The sequence below is a fragment of the Ornithorhynchus anatinus genome, chromosome 4, assembly GCF_004115215.2.
Source record: "Ornithorhynchus anatinus isolate Pmale09 chromosome 4, mOrnAna1.pri.v4, whole genome shotgun sequence".
In the NCBI taxonomy this organism is placed as follows: Eukaryota; Metazoa; Chordata; class Mammalia; order Monotremata; family Ornithorhynchidae; genus Ornithorhynchus; species Ornithorhynchus anatinus.
The window spans coordinates 4,297,554-4,311,799 of record NC_041731.1 but is presented as its reverse complement, the minus strand read 5'-3'; the positions used below and the strand labels follow the sequence as shown (position 1 = coordinate 4,311,799).

Here is a 14,246-nt window from a genome sequence, read left to right as displayed (position 1 = left end):
TGAGTCAACTGAGGCACAGATAAGTGATTTGCCCATGGTCACACAGCAGACTAGCGACAGAGCTGGGATTAGAACCCAGATCTACTGATTCCTAAGCTTGGGTTTTTTCCACTAAGCTATGCTGCTTCCCTATGCACTCTACGGAGTGCTTGTCGTGATTATTATAACAAGATTTTCCCGTAGCACCAAATTCTCCAGATCAATCATATCTATTGAGCAACTTTCATTCATTCAGCCGTATTTATTGAGCGCTTACTGTATGCAGACCACCGTACTAAGCTCTTGGGAAAGTACAATACAACAATAGAGACACTCCTTGCCCACAGGGAGCTCACAGTCTAGGGCTGGGGGGCGAGAGACACATCAATACAAAAAGACATCAGTGTAAATAAATAAAATGACAGATATATACACACTGTGTGCAGAACACAGTACTAAGCACGTCGGAGAGTACAGTACAACAGAGTCGGTAGACACATTCCTCGCCCATAATGACCCTAGACCGTAAGCTTGTAGCGGGCAGGACACGAGTCTTTATTGTTTTACCCTCCCAAGCACTTAGAACAGCGCTGTGCACACAGTAAGCGCTCAGATATCGAGTGAATGAATAAATATGATTGACCCAGAACGTCTGTGGAATAAATGAGCTATATCCAAATCCTTGAAGCTTCAGACCTGCTTCCTTATCTGCCCTTCCCCTCCCCCCCCCCAAAAAAAATCTAAAGAAAGAAAGACCAATGGATCTGGTAGATGCAAATCCTGTGGCAGTGGAATCGCGTGAAGGAGCAAACCCGGGCTGCAGGCGTGCACGTATGCATAACCGAGACGCGACGTGGCCGACGACCGGTGGAAGTGACCCAATTCCACCTCAGATGCTCCCGAGGAAGGAGAAAATGTCTCTTTAACGGTATTAGGGGACAATTTATGATGTGTCTCCTGCGACTGCAGCACAATGTCACTGCAGGCTCACTGCATTTGCATTATTTCCAGACAACGGCAGTAGCAGAAAGGGACACTGATTTATTTCAGAGCTGGCACAGGTGAATTTTATGTCTGCTGGGACCCAGCCAGTCCCCACTTAACCCTTTCGGGCCTCCCGAGGCCCAGAGATGGTCGTTTTCTTTGCGATCGCCTCCTCTGGTGGCTCAGGATGAGTTCGTCTTCTCGTAAGTGCTGCCTTCTCTTAAGGAGCCACGTTCCGTCCCGAGCTGAGCGGAGAACTACCGCAAATATCACCAACGGATTGATTGATTGACTGTGCGCAGGGAATGCATCTACTTGCTCTGTTGTGCTGTACTCTCCCAATCGCTCTGCACACAGTAATAATAATGATGATGATGCTATTTAAGTGCTTACTATGTGCCAGGTACAGTACTAAGCATTGGGATAGATGCAAGGTAATTGGGTTGGACCCAGTCCCTCTCCCACATGGGGCTCAGTCTTAATCCCCATTTTACAGATGAGGTAAATGAGGCACGGAGAAGTTTAGTGACTTGCCCAAGGTCACACAAGAGACAAGCGTCAGAGCTGGGATTAGAATCCAGGGTCTTCTGACTTCCAGGCCCGTTCTCTATCCAGTAAGTGCACAATCGATACCAGAGAAGCGACGTGGCTTAGTGCAAGAGCATAGGCCTGAGAGTCAGAGGTTGTGGGTTCTAATCCCCGCTCCGCCACTTATCGGCTGTGGGACTTCGGGCAAGTCACCTAATTTATCTGTGCCTCAGTGACCTCATCTGTAAAATGGAGATTAAGGCTGTGAGTCCCATATGGGACAACCTGATTAACCCAGTACTTAAAACAGTGCTTGGCACATAGTAAATGCTTAGCAAATACCACCATTATTATTATCATCTTCAAGCTGGAGCATGGTGGGAGAGCAAAGTAGCATGGTCTAGTGGAAAGAGCAGGGGACTAGGTGTCACTGAGCCTGAGTTCTAATCCCAGCTTCCCACTTGTCCTCCTGTGTGACCTTGGACAAGTTACTTCACTGCTCTGCGGCTCGGTTTCCTCACCTGTAAAATGGGGATGAAATAGCACTTCTCCCTGCCTCTTAGACAATGACAGGGCCCGGGTCCAGGCTGATTGCACTGTATCTGCCCCACTGCAAAGCAGAGTGTGTGGCACATAAAAAGCACTGAACAAATGCCTCATTTACTGTTTCTATTAGTAGTAGTAAAGCATGTGGGTTTACTTTTTGGCTCCTTCTGAAACTAAGACATTTCTTAAAGTAATTTTCACTGTAACTCTTAATGTTCTGGACCTGGAGCCTCTTGTGGGGGAAATGAAGGAGGCAGAGCGGAGCACTGAGGCAGACTTGCTCATTCTAGGAAGTCTTGTTGAGCCTCTTCAGAGGAACGGAGGAACTGATTCACCTGCCCGAGATGTGCTTTCTCTCTTCCCACCGAGGGTTTTTTTTTTACTTTGTCATCTGTTGAATGCTTACTATGTGACAGGCAGCGTGCCACGTGTCGGGGTAGAAACAAGTTACTCAGGTTGGACATAGTCCATGTCCCGCATGAAACCCACAGTCTTATTCCCCATTTTACAGCTGAGGTAAATGAGGCACAGAGAAGTTGTGTGTTGCCCAAGGTCACACAGCAGACAAGGGGCGGAGCCAGAGTGAGAGTCCAGGTCCTTCTGACTTTCAGGCCTGCGCACTATCCACTGGACCACAGTGTTTCTCTGCTTAAGGTTCCTCTTTGCCGGGGCTTCTGGATGCCTAGTTCACTATAAGAACATAAGAAGAAATACCCAGTCTGACTTTGGTTGTCATTATCCTATCTCCTGCACTCTCCCCGCTTCCCTGGCTTCCCCTGCACGCCTTCCCCCAAAGCCATTCCTGCCCCTGCCCCTCTCCCTCTTCATCCTTACTCTTTTTCCAGGAACTGGCGTTTCCACTTCTCCATTCCCCCAGTTGTCCCAACGGTTCAGGTCCCCAGAGCCCAGCTTCCCTCCTCTATCGCTTAATCAGTCAATGAATGGTAATAATAATAACGATGTCGGTATTTGTTAAGCGCTTATCTTGTGCCAAGCACTGTTCTAAGCGCTGGGTAGATACAAGGTCATTAGGTTGTCCCTCGTGGGGCTCACAGCCTTCATCCCCGTTTTACAGATGGAGTAACTGAGGCACAGAGAAGTGAAGGGACTTGCTCAAAGTCACACAGCTGATAAGCGGCGGATCCGGGATCAGAACCCACCGCCTCTGACTCCCAAGCCCAGGCTCTTGCCACTGAGCCGCGCTGGTTCACTGCTACTGATTGATTGGCACCCGATCTGATTGCATTTTCCTGTTATAAATGTTAGTAAATGACATCACTTTGAAATGACGTGACCAGTTCCGGCTGCAGGTCCGAAAGCTACCAACTGTCACCCTCCCCAACTCAACACTGAACCACCAGTTCTAACTAGCTCTGACTTTGAGCACCAGACGGGTCTTCGCTGACATGTTTCCCTGACTTGTTTGTGAACCTGTAGGTGGGGAAAGAAGCCCAAGGACCTAAGACCTCCGCTGATATCCCCACTTCCAAGTTCTTTCACGGTCAGAGAGGGAAACGGATCGGTCTGATAAGATTTGCTCTTCGCAAAGCCAGGACAGTTATTTCTCAACCCTTGTGATCTTCTACGGGTTCGCAGTTGTTGGGTGATTTGTTCCAGGAACTCTCTAAGCATTTAAGATAAGCTGCCCGGTCTGTAATTTACCGAATTAGGTTTTATCTCTTTTTGAAGACGGGGTCTGTTAGCCTTGTTTAAGTGCTCAGTGGGGGTCCTCTGGGGTTCTCCATTTACGGGACTCGGGAGCGATTCTGCTGACTTCAGTTGATTCTTCAACCACTGTTGGAAATAGCCACTTAATCCTGTTTACTGAGCGCTTACTGTGTGCAGAGCAGTGCATTAAGTGCTTGGGAGAGTACAACAGAACTGAATTGGTTAGAGGTGTTCCCTGCCCACCACCAGTTTAGATTAGTCCTTTCCAAACAAAATGTCTCTGGGCTGTTTGATGGTTTCCCTTGTGGGAATGGAGATGGAGTTGGTGAAAATATTGAAGATGGGTGAGTAGCCCGAGGCATTAGAGGTATGCTATGACACTGATTTTTTTTTTTTTTTAATCCTTCTTAAGCACTGACTATGTATCAAACCCTGGGCTAAGTGCTGGGGCAGATTCAAGGTGATAAATTGGGACACAGTCCCTGTTCAACATGGGGTTCACAGTCTGAGGTAGGGAGAATAGGTATTGGGGACCCATTTTACAGATGAGGAAACTGAAGCCCAGAGAGATTACGCGAAGTCCCACAGCAGTCCAGAGGCAGGTCCAAGATTAGAACCTGGTCCTGATTCCCAGCTCTGTGCTCTTTCCACTAGGCCCTACAGCCTCTCTTAGTCCTTGGGGAAATTGGCTGATATTAACAACACCCAAGCTTTCAAACCACTAGTTTTGCCCCCTCTCCTCTCCTTCTTTGTGCTCCCCATTCCTTATTTCCTTTTTTGCCTCCTTCCTTCCTCTTTCCTCTGTAAGCTCACTGTAAGCGTGGACTGTGTCTACCAACTTATTGTACTGTACTCTCCCAAGTGCTTAGTACAGTTCTCCGATCGATTTGATTTGCTAGATTGACTAGCTATTCCTGTTCTAAGAAACTCCCTGTCCTTCCTCCCAGAGCTGCCGAGGACAGACAGAAGATAGATTCTAGAGTGTAAGTTCATTGTGGGCGGGGAATGTGCCGGTTATATTGTACTCTCCCAAGAGTTTAGTACAGTGCTCTGCACTCAGTTAGTGCTCAATAAGTATGATTGATTGAATGAATAAAGGCTTTCATTAGGAAGATTCTTACGTGGATCTTTTCTCCCCAGTCCTTCTTTCTATTTTCAAACTGAATCACTGCTCATTAGGGTGGCCCCATCTATACTCTATCTGGCAGGAAAGGCAACGAGTGAGATTCTGAGGGAAGAGGAGGAGGGGCTGGTAAAAAGACAGTGAGGGTAAGCTCCCTGTGGGCGGGGACTGTGACTCCTGCTTCTATTTAGTTTCCCAAGGGTCTGGTATAGTGCCCTACATTTGTACCCAGTGGGCCCTCAATAAATAACTTTACCACTATGCAAATGATTTGGCTATTTCGGTTGTATTTCTTGGCTTGAAATATCTGGCTAAATTGCACCTGTAAGCCCAGTCATGGACGAGGTAAGATACGTTGATTGTGAAGCCCGAAAGGAGGAGAAATCTAGGTTAAAAAACTAGAAACCAGGGAAGTTAGGCAATTCGGTCAGATGGTGGAGTCTTTCTAAGCTTATTCACAAGCCACAAGGGAGCTTTTGGTAGCAAAAACTGGAAATAGCCCCATTAAGCAGGCTTCCTTTCTGAAAGTACATTTAAGTGCATTCTGGGTAGAGGGAAATTGGAGTCAAATATAGAACTCTTTGTCAAATGCCTTCCTCTGACCTCTGGATAATTCTGGAAGAAACGGACGATGGTTACATAAATCGGGGAAGTGGCTATGATGATGCTTTCAAATTTTCTTTTAATCGTAATGCTTATGTACTTATATGGTGTGGGCAGAGTAACGGAGCCTTGTGCAGGGAATAGGGATGAGGCAGAGATAGCCCTGGTTTGGATCCGGGTTGTTTAGTAGGTAAACATGTTGGACAATCCCGGGGAGAGAAATGGTGATTCCAGCAGAGAGAGGGGAAAACATACCTGTCGATCAATCATATTTGAGTGCTTACTGTGTGCAGAGCACTGTACTAAGCGCTTGGGAGAGTTCGTTCCCTTCCCGCAATGAATTTACAGTCTAGGGAGGGAGGCGACTGAGGGGGATATGGATAGAGAGGTAAGACCTCTCTGGAGGAGAAGTGATTTCAGAAAGATGGGGAGAACAGAGAGAATTCCAGGCAGGGCAAAGGCAGGAAGGAGTGAGACATAGAATACAGGAAAGATGAGAATGAATTCAATCTCCCATGCTTGAAAAGTACAACAGAAATGAGACGTGTTCCCTGTCCATGAGGAGCTTTCACTCTAATGAAGGAGACAGACAACAGGTGCCTGGGCATTCCTATAAGAATAGACATAGAACCCCGAGCGATGGCCCGTTCCTTCTCTTTTTTTCCACGACAAGCTGCTCTGTGGCTCCCTATGGAAATAGGAGGCTTGGCTTTAGGGCCTGCTTCTGCTGCTGACTAATGTCGCGTGTGAGACCTTAGCCATGACATCTGATCTCTCTCTGGGCTCAAAGTTTTCCCTCAGAAAAGTAGGACTAAAACCTGCAGCCTAGTTTTCTGGTGTGTTGGGCGGAAGAATGAGATAATGTCTGGAGTGCGCTTTGAGCTCCGGAGATGAAAGATGCAGTATAAATGCAAAGTATTATTAAAATATTCCTCTTCAGCAGGTAGCTGAATTCTTTGAGTGTGACGGACTTTCCTCTCCCACAGACATACTCACCAGCCCAGACTCCTCCCTGAAGACACTTTGAAATCTTTTGAAAGCCTTCTGAGATGAGGTTTCTTTGCTTTTCTCTCTCGTGCTCCATCGCCGGGCTCGTCTGAGTCTGCTGGTTGGCGTAGGGCGGGGGAAGGCAGGCAGAAGGAGACGACGTCTTCGTCAGCTCGAGTCTCCCCCTCAGCTCTGGTGGACCCTAGGGACTGCGGAGAGTTGAGCTTCTCTCTGCCTTCCTCCTGGAATCTCCACTCCAGCCAAGCTTATGTGTATATGGAATGCCAGTGTCAGCGCCCAGCTGTGCCTATCGGAAAATGCGTCTTGTTGGGTTTCTTTCAAAATGGCAGTGCAAAAGCTCCTCGGGGGTTTCAGACAGCAAAAGATGTCCATCGCTTCCTCCAACCTCTGGAGTCTCTCCCCCGGCAGCTGTGTATATAAGATGAACGCAGGCATTGGGACAAGCTGGAATATGTGAGTAGGGCAGGGTATATCCACTCCAGCACTTAGTATAGCACATAGGTAAGCACTTAACAAATACCGTAATTATTATTATTAAGGGGAGTTTTACCTCATCTCAAAAACTGATCGACTATACTGAGTACCTACTGGGCACAGAGCACTGAACTGAGCACTGGGGAGAGTGCAACAGAATGAGTAGACATCTTTGCTCTCCAGGAGTTTACACTCTAAAGGAGAGAAATGGACAAGGCGTACAGGTTCACCTACCTTTCAGACAGAAAGGGAGTGAATCAGTTCGAATAGGACACTTAGCAGAATACTCCCTAAAGACCCTCTGAAACCTTTCGAAAGCTTTTCGAAATGATTTTTGGACAGTATGTTGTGCATTGTGGAGAAGTAGGGACATGGGCGCAGGCAGCCCTGATGTGGCCAGCTCTGTGGATGCTTCAGGTTTGCTTAAAGGCAGTCACACTTTCAAACGTTTTGGAGCAATGGATCTGCTCGCCTGTGAAATAGAGACCCAAAGATGGATGCTGTGCTTATGCCTTGTTGAAGAACTGGTTGGAATTATTGCCCGAGAGAGAGCAGCTGCCGCTGCTCTATCAAAAATCCATCCTTTTTCACATTCATCACTGTTACCAGATATAAATTAGTAGATTGCTTTTTCCCCCCCAAGTTGGCCATGAAGTTTCTTCCTTGAAAACGGAAACCTCGTTGCCCGGTTGTAAATTGAAAGCGGCAGGCCCCCACAGACACTGTGCTACTTTCTCCGAGAGCTGACCATGCGTACACACTAGAACGCCGAGGGAATCAATCAGTGGTATTTAGTGAACGCTTACTGTGGGCAGAGCTGTGTACTAAGCACTCAAGGGCATTGTTCCTAAGAGTGGAATTGGGTGATCCCTGCTTAGAGGAAGGAAAGGTGGCTGGACTTGGACACCTCCCTCTGGCTACTTGTGTTTATGCCAGTAAATGTAAATGTAAATGTACGCGGATGACTGTGCTAAGCACTTGGGAGAGTGCCGTACAGCAGAGTGGGTAGACGGCTTCCCCGCCCGTGAGGAGCTTACGGCTTGGAGTGGGTATAAGGGTCATTAGGGTTCCAGATGAAACTCTTCAGATCCTCTTGTTTTTCGCAAGGATCTCAGCCCTAGTTCTTAACTCCAATCCTATTGTCCTTTATAAAACTTGTAGGAAGCTAAAATTGGTGCCTGCTTTAAATTGAAGATCCTGCATCTAACCGCAGGTCTTCGCACAGTGTGTGGCCCATAGTATGCACTTAACAAACACCAAAATGTTGCAGAATCCGGAACATGTGTGAACAGGTGAGCATTCATTAAATTAACAGTGTTGGAGTGGAGACGATGAAGAAACTGGGGGGAAAAAAACGAACGCTTCTAGCTCACTGGGAAATGCTTTCGGCTCCCATGCTTCAAGAAGATGCTTAGGAATATTATTTGGCGATGAAAATGATGATGATGAAATGCTTGTGTCATACACGTTCGCTTTCCCTCTCCCGCCCACCCTCCAAGTCTCAGACTGATGGACAGAGGCTATGAAAGAGTATTAACGTAGCATTAACAGCCTGCCAACCCGATTACGTCCCTTCTGCAGACCAGGCATTACACTGACTCAAGCTCTGAGCTGGAGATATTCTTGAATTCTATGAGGCTACTATTATCATCGATTGGTTGAAATTTGGGAGGCTGTAGATGGGGGATAAGAAAAAAAATCAGGGAAATCTTCCTGGAGGAGGAGGGATTTCAGAAGGGCTTTGCTGGAGACAACTGTTGTCTGGCGAATTTGAAGGAGGAGGAAGTTTCTGGCAGGAGGAAGGGCATGAGCCAGTGGTAGCAAGTGGGAGAGTAAGGAATCCTCATTTCTATGTTTCTTTAAATCCTGAACCTGAATTGGACAAGGAAGATTAAGTTCTGTCCTGTATTTTGGGCTCAGCAGGGGTGACCAGGATGACAAAGGGTGGGTTCTTGGGTTTCAGAAAAGCATGAAACAAGTTTTCAAGTAGTTTGGCATTCTCACATACCCCCCGCTGCCCCCCGTGCTCAGCACTTTCTCCCTAATTGATGAAAACCACATGAATTTCATAAGATGAATCTGTTTTTCTGACTCACTGGCACTAACACATTAAAATGTTGTGTTGAAAGAATAAGAGTCCAAGAAGCTTTATAATCTTCTTTTATAAGCTTTTTTTCTTGGAAGGGACTGGGGGTGTGTGAAGAAGGCGGGGAAGTTTTGGGGGACCATTACTATTTTCATTATGGTATTTGTTAAGCACTTACTATGTGTTAAGCCCTGTTCTAAGCGCTGCAGTAGAACACAGGCCCATTATGGGGCTCGCAGTCTAAGTAGGAGGGAGAAAAGCAGTGAATCACCATTTTACAGGTGAGGAACTGAGGCACTGAGTAGTTAAGTGATTTGCCCAAGGTCACGGGGCAGGCAACCGGCAGAGCTGAGTTTGGAACCCAGGTCCTCTGACTCCCAGCCCCATGCTCTTTCCATTAGTCCATGCTGCCCCTACGAAGGGACCGTGACTGGAGGAAAGAGGCAGGGGATTTGGAATGATTACAAAGTTGCTTCCTGGCCAACACTAACCAGGCAACTCTAATCTGAAGAACACAGTTTCTCACCTTTGACCTTCCAAAGTGAGTGAAGACCCGTCTCATGGTCGATTGCATCCCATCCTGTCTGAAGGAGGATCCACTCTATGAGTCCTGGACGCTGGTCCAAGGGAGAGTACCAGAGAGGACACGATCCCTGTCTTCAAGGAATACACAACCTAATGGGAGAAACAGACACTTAAATAAGTTACAGATAGGAAGGAGAAACAAAAGGGATATGTGCATGAGTTAAGGAACTATGAAAGGAGATAGAGTTAGGTTTAGGCATTGGAAAAGGGCCCATGTGGGAGTTAGGGTTTCTCTTTTCACTGAGTGGGTGACGTTTTGGCTGGCCACTGATTGTTGAACATGATTGGCCAGGTGGCTCAGGTGATGCTGTGAAATATTCTCCTTCTGGGATCCTCCCCACTAACTCCCCTACAGCTAGAGCCAAACACTCCCCAATCTCTTCTTGTTCCCCCTGCTGCTGCTCCTCAAAACTCCCTCCCTCCTCATCTCTCTCAGTCCTTCTCCTAGGTGAGGGGAAATGGCAGGAGGTAGGTTGATGGGCTAGAAACTCCTGACACACGTGTAGAGATTTCTCCTAATCAGGCAGACACCCCGATTCACTACTACAACGGGTAGAAACTTGAGAAAGTGAAGACTTAAGAAAACTCACCTCCAATTGAGTTGATCATCACCTTATTAGTAATAATAATTTTGGTACTTAAGTTGCTTATTATGTTCCAAGCATTGTACTAAGGGCCACAGTAGATTCAAGATAATGAGGTTGTACGTAATTCCTGTCTCACAGGGGACTCAGCGTCTAAGCGGGAGGGAACACAGGTACTGATCGTCCATTTTACGACCGAGGAAACCGAGACAGAGAGGTCAAGTGACTTGGCCAAGGACACACGGCAAGTAAGTAGCAGAACTGGGATTAGAACCTACGTCTTCTGACTCCCGGATCCACTGTGCCATGCTGCTCCTTGATGCTTACCTGGTGGAATGATTTTTTTCCACTTCTAAGATCCTCATTAAACAAGTCCATTAGGTCGCCTGACATCCCTTCCCCATCAACTCCTCCCCCATCCTCAACCTTACCAACACAGGGAGGATTTCAGAAACAAAAGGGAAAGAATTTGAAGAAATAATGTATCTCTTCCAGGTATTCCTTTTGATGTCAATGCAGGGAGTCGGGGACAGGAAACGGCGATATTTTCCGAACGGCAGAAAAGACGAAAACCGAATGGTGGCGAATAGAGCAGAAAGGCAGTGTTGGGATTTGGTCATTGGCATTCAGTCTTGGCTACAGGGAATCACAGGATGGTAGAAAAAAATAGAATTGGTGTTCCAGGCCGGCTGCTCCTGATGCTCATTTGGTCCAAAAATAAAGTATAAAACAGTTGTTTTAAATTACCTTTAGTTGCCTTAAAAGATTGAAGAGATTTTTAACAGATGGAGGAAACAAGTGTTCTCTGATGGTTCGGGAATGCAGATTACCTCGCGGATTAGGACATAAGCAAACCCTGCTTGGTTCTCACTTCACTCTTCTGAGAGCAGAGACTTAGTTTAGAGTCAACTTAATTGGTAATAATTGGGAGGATGCAGTAAGGAGATAGAATTTCTATCTTTCTTTCCTCACTAGGCCTTTTATTCTGTGTTTTATGATGGCATCTAATAGATTCAATCAATCAGTAATATCTGTGGAGCACTTACTCTGTGCAGAGCACTAGTCTAAGCTCCTGGAAGAATACAATAGAGCCAGTACACATGAATCCTACCCTCAAGGTGCTAACAGGGAAGACAGACATTAAATTAGATGCAGTTTTAAACACTCCCCAAAGAGGCAGACTAGATGTTCAATTCTTTTTTTCACCAGCTTCAAGAATGTGGAAATTGAGAATGTTTTTTTCTTTAATTGTTGAGATGCTGGTGAAGAGTGAAGTACCACCAGCGCTTGAACACTGAGGGGGCCAGTCAACCGGTTTGTCTTCCTTTCATTCATTCAATTATATTTATTAAGTGCTTACTGTGTGCAGAGCACTGTACTAAATGCTTGGAAAGTACAATTTAGCAGCAATAGAGACAATCCCTACCCAACAATGGGCTCACAGTGTAGAAGCGGGGAGACGGACAACGAAACAAAGCAAGTTAACAGGTATCTTTTCCGGGAAAGAGAGAAGATGAAGGTCCAAGCAGCTCGATTGGTTGCTTGTCTTCAGCTCCAGCCGAAGGTCACAGAAGTGGAAATTTGGTGTTATCTGTGGGTTCTGTTTCCTAAGAGAAGGACCAGTTTGGTCCACTGAATATTTTTCTCTCTCTCAGAAGAGAAGAGAATATGAGTATCAGCATACTCTGTTGTAGAAGGGAGGGTGGTTGAAGACAGGGAATCTTTTTTTCTAGTATCTATTGAGTGTTTATTGTGTGCTAAGCACTGGGGTAGGTACAAGATAATCAGATAGTCCCTTTCCCTCATGGGGCTCACAATCTAAGCATGAAGGAAAAGCAGAGATTGTCTACCCAATTTCCCAGAGGAGGAAACTGAAGCCCAAAGAGGTTGTGACTTGCTCAAGGTCACGCAGCGGCCCAGCAGCAGAGCCGAGACTAGAACTCGGGTCTCCAGACTGCCAGCTCCTCTTCTTTTGCAGTCAGCCGTGTCATAGATTGGGGCCCTCACTTTGAGCCCCATTCCAGTCAGATGTCCCAAATGTCGGGGGTTCTGTTCCTGACACAAGGTAAACTCACCGGCAAGGCAGATATGCCCAGCTATTTCTTCCAAAACTGGGTAGCACGCGCCCACATGTTAGAAAAGAGAAGCACGCAGTGTGTAGCAAGACTTGAAAACCGGAGGACCGCTAAAGATGCAGTTGACTAATGGGATCTTACCTCCACACGCGAATCATGCATATGCAAAGGATGTGGCTGGAGGTGAACTAAAAAAAAATCTTTCAAGATCCCCTCTGTTCCTGGGGTGATTTTTTCCGAAATCCAGCCAGGGTTCCCAGCATAAAAAGCATACATTTCTACCCTTCGGCATTCCAGGAAGTGCGGACAGAGTCTGGCAGGAGCAGCAGATTGTGGACAGAAATGAAATGAGGGTACCTCGATGTGTGATTTAACGAATCATCTGAGAAGTGTAATCTGAATGGAGACAGAAGTGTAGCACCTGAAACATTCCGGAAGACACCGCAGACTGCGGCGTCGAAAGCAGCAGACGGATCAATGAGCGCTAATATAAAACATACTCGAGAATCGGTCTACAGCTCTTGAGATTGCTGCCAGACCTTCGAAAGCACAGTGTCGCTGGGCTGTCGGCCTAAGGCCAGACTGGAATTTATCAATTAGCTCCCGCCCCTGGAGCCAATAGGATGAAGCAGACGGACGGCAGCCTCTTCACGGTTTTGATTTTTACACGCTGCCGTTTTTATTTTCTATTTCCTTTGCCGGAGGAGCCAAGATTCTGCCTGTTTGTTGGGGATCAGCTCACGGGAGAGCATCCTCAAGAGTGCCTTCCCTGCTGCCCTGGCCTGAGTCTATTCCCCAGATGATTTGTGCTGATGTACGCTCCCAGAACTGGTGACGTATTGAACTGCTCGGGTCACCAGCGTGTACCTCAGTTTCCTCTCTTGTCCTGCCCCCGCCCCGGCCCCGGGAATCCACGGAGCCTTAGCAGACACGTCAAACTCAGTCCTATGGACGGATCGCCCAGGAGGCTACGTTCCCGCATGTGGGCAGAACTTTAAAGCACCGACACATTGCTAATAAAGCCTTGGTAAAATTATTAGCAATCTAATACCTGATTATTAAAGGGAATGAAGCTGGAGAATAGAACTGTCTCTCTAGACATTTCCTGCAATTACAGGGTCAGTGGGAAAAGTTTCCAATGGGGAGGCAGCCTGGCCTGGCTTGGGAATGAGAAGACCTGGCGACGTGACCTTGGGGAAGTGGCTTAACCTTTCCGTGCCTCAGTCGTCTCATCTGTAAAATGGGGATAGGGTACCCTCTCTCCCTACATCTTAGATTGTGAGCCCCGGATGGAACGGGGACCTCATCCGGTCTGATGACTGTACACTTATCCTAGTGTTTAGCACAGTATTTGTCATATTGTAAGCGCTTCATTGATGTCATCATCATTATGGGGGAGGGCTGCGGGGAAACTCTCCGCAGTGGGCTATGGAATGTGAAGGCAACACTGGAAACTCGGGGAGGCTTTTCCTCCGAATGCTTTTTAATGATTAGTTTCACAGGAAAGGCACGAGACGGGGCCTCTGGGACATGAAGATGAACAGAGTCTGCCGGACCCCGGTCACAGCCATCCTAAGAAGGGGAGGTCCAACTGACATTTTCACACTTCATTTTCTTAACCAGGAGTTTGATGAACAAGAGATCTAGCTGAGAATTTTCCTCACCTTTTCACTAGCATAGGGTCTTCTTTTCCAATAATAATCATAATTCTAATTATTGTAACATTTGATAAGCACCTACTCCATGCCAAGAAGCGTACTATACGCTGGGATAGATACAATACAGTCAGATCGTAAAACGTGCCTAGCCCCCCCGGGTCTCACTGTGCTGAGCGGGTGGGAGAACGGGTATTGGGATCTAGTTAACTTGCATCTACCTCGGCTCTTAGTGCTTGACACAGAGTAAACATTTAACATTCCATAATAGTAATGATTATTACTGTTGGCGACTGACAGGGCAGCCTGCAGAGGGGGAGGGACGAGGTGCGGGGGGCGAAGGTGGGG

The 14,246-nt window shown here is 47.0% G+C and overlaps 1 long non-coding RNA gene across 3 annotated transcripts in view; it reads left to right on the top strand.

Moving 5' to 3' along the window:
- Positions 1 to 13,279, top strand: part of LOC103167476 — an 85,221-nt gene extending 71,942 nt beyond the window's left edge. For 2 of the 3 annotated variants that reach the window (XR_485156.3, XR_003758765.2), the window contains 2 exons: positions 10,310 to 10,416; positions 12,541 to 13,279. This is a non-coding gene — a long non-coding RNA (uncharacterized LOC103167476). Of the gene's footprint in view, positions 1 to 10,309; positions 10,417 to 11,424; positions 11,483 to 12,540 lie in introns of all 3 variants that reach the window. The other variant, XR_003758766.2, reaches the window with a different exon arrangement.
- Positions 13,280 to 14,246: the final 967 nt, after the last annotated feature.